Here is a 2,905-nt window from a genome sequence, read left to right as displayed (position 1 = left end):
GATCGGGGGGATTCTTCTAAATAAAAGCTTCAAATCAAATATTTAGGATGAATGCAAATAGCAAACTGACATTTGAACAAATTGAATCCAAACTATAATCAGCCATCATTTAAATTAACATAATGCCTTGAAGCTTGACCAAGGCATGGGAGAGTCTGACAGTTGGCAAACCTATGAAAGAATTATGTTCTGAACTAAGATTGCAAGCCAATGAGGATAGGTGATGAGTGAATGGGACTGGATGTGGAAAAGGTTAAAGAGCAGAGCTTTTGGATAAGCTGTAAACTCCTGGTTATGATTAGATGCATAGCAAGGTTGCCCAGTTCATTGGGTTTCCAGGCTGGCTACCTCACACTATTCTGGATGCAGATGGATGGAACTGGCTTCTTTATTCAGCCAGCCTTTTGCTTGATCACATCAAAATTAATTTAGGGAAGCTCCCTTCCCTTGTGGATACCTTTTTTGTCATTTGGATTGGGAAGAAAAACATTGTTTTCAAAAGGAATCAATTTAACTAGGCTTTCTGGAGTTAACATATTAGTTGACTAATATGTTACCACAATAACCACATGTAGAAATAACACCAAAAGGATGAAAGTTTAAAACAAATATAGTTCAGACTTTGAATTGTTTGCGAAAAGCAGATAATTCAATATTACAGTGAAGGTGACTAACATTTTGATGTTGGTAGTTGAAAACTCAATTTGAAATTCTTGGTTTTGCAGGAATTGAAGTTTCTTTGACCTGACTTTGTTCTTTCCTAAAGAAAGGTTTGTAGAGGGTCTTCCTCTTGTCTCATTGCTGCTTTTATAACAGAGTGGGACAGGACCTTTTTATGTGCAACATGGGTAACTAGAGGATCCTTCTTTGACTGTTAGCTGCACACCATGCTCCTACTCGAAGCCAGGCTGCCTGTACATAAGCATATCCAGTCCCACTAACATACTAGTAGAGTTGAAATAAGATTTTTAACTCTTGTCCTTGTGTTTCCTTCAAAGGGAAAATCACAACATCTGCAGTCTTGGGGCATAATCCATACTGGCGTGACTTGCTGTTGAGCGAGGATTGACAGCACCTTGTCATTGTTGTAGTCATGAGCTCACATGTCCATTTTGAGGTTTCCTTGACACTTGTACGTAAGGAATAAGAGAATGATCAGGGAGAAGGTCGGGTGTAGGGAACTTGTGCGTGGAGTCTGAGCAGATAGGAGAAGGCCTAAATGAGTTTTTGCTTTGGTTTTCACTAAGGAAAGGGACTTTGTGAATGAGAACTTTGAGGAGCTGCAATGCAGGCTTGACCAGATCAAGATTGATGAAATTGATATGCTGGAAATTTGAGAGAACTTAAGTCCCCAGGGCCAGACTAGATTTATCCTTGGCTGCTCCGGGAAGCGAAAAAGGAGATGGCGAAGCTGCTAGCGAAGATCTTTGCTTCCTCACTCTCCACAGGAGTTGTACCGGAGGATTGGAAGGAGGCGAATGTTCTTCCTCTTTGCAAGAAGGGTAATAGGGAAATCCCTGGCAATTACAGGCCAGTCAGTCTTACATCTGTGGTCAGCAAAGTTTGGAAAGAATTCTGAGGGATAGGATTTATGACTATTTGGCAAAGCATAGCGTGATTAAAGGCAGTCAGCATGGCTTTGTGAGGTGCAGGTCATGCCTCACAAATCTTATTGAGTTCTTTGAGGAGGTAACAAGGTCGATGAAGGTCGAGCAGTTGATGTGGTATATCTGGACTTCAGCAAGGCCTTTAATAAGGTTCCTCATGGTAGGCTCACTCAAAGTCAGGAAGTATGGGATACAGGGAGATTTGGCTATCTGGATACAGAATTAGTTGGCTGTCAGAAGGCAGAGAGTGGTTGCAGATGGAAAGTATTCTGCCTGGAGGTCGGTGTTGAGTGGGGTCCTGCACGGCTCTGTTCTTGGCCCTTGTTCCTTGTAGTTTTTATAAATGATTGGATCAGGTGTATCCGAGTACTCTGTGGGAAGCTATAGAAGTGATTGCTGGGCCTCTTGCTGAGATATTTGTATCATCGATAGTCACAGGTGAGGTGCTGGAAGACTGGAGGTTGGCAAACGTGGTGCCACTGTTTAAGAAGGGTGGTAAAGACAATCCAGGGAACTATAGACCGGTGAGCCTGACCTCAGTGCTGGGCAAGTTGTTGGAGGGAATCCTGATGGATAGAATGTACATATATTTGGAAAGGCAAGGACTGATTTCGGGATCGTCAGCATGGCTTTGTGCATGGGAAATCATGTCTCTCAAACTTGATTGAGTTTTTTTGAAGAAGTAACAAAGAAGATTGAGGGCAGGGTGGTAGATGTGATCTATATGGACTTCAGTAAGGCGTTCGACAAGGTTCCCCATGGGAGACTGATTAGCAAGGTTAGACCTCATCGAATACTGGGAAAACTAGCCATTTGGATACAGAACTGGCTCAAAGATAGAAGACAGAGGGTGATGGTGGAGAGTTATTTTTCAGACTGGAGTGCCACAAGGGTCGATGCTGGGTCCTCTACTTTTTGTCACTTACATAGATGATTTGGAAGGGAGCATAAGAGGTACAGTTAGTAAGTTTGCAGATGATACCACAATTGGAGGTGTAGTTGACAGCGAAAAGGGTTACCTCAGAAATACAACAGGATCTTGACCAGATGGGCCAATGGGCTGAGAAGTGGCAGATGGAGTTTAATTCAGATAAATGTGAGGTGCTGCATTTTGGGAAAGCAAATCTTAGCAGGACTTATACACTTAATGGTAAGGTCCGAGGGAGTGTTGCTGAGCAAAGAGACCTTGGAGTGCAGGTTCATAGCTCCTTGAAAGTGGAGTCGCAGGTGGAAAGGATAGTGAGGAAAGCATACCAAATGCCGCCTTTTTATTGGTCAGAGTATTGAGTACAGGAGTT

The sequence above is a fragment of the Chiloscyllium plagiosum genome, unplaced genomic scaffold, assembly GCF_037043375.1.
Source record: "Chiloscyllium plagiosum isolate Xiang-an unplaced genomic scaffold, Cpla_swu_hap1 HiC_scaffold_7, whole genome shotgun sequence".
NCBI lineage: Eukaryota > Metazoa > Chordata > Chondrichthyes > Orectolobiformes > Hemiscylliidae > Chiloscyllium > Chiloscyllium plagiosum.
This window is presented reverse-complemented; position numbering follows the sequence as displayed.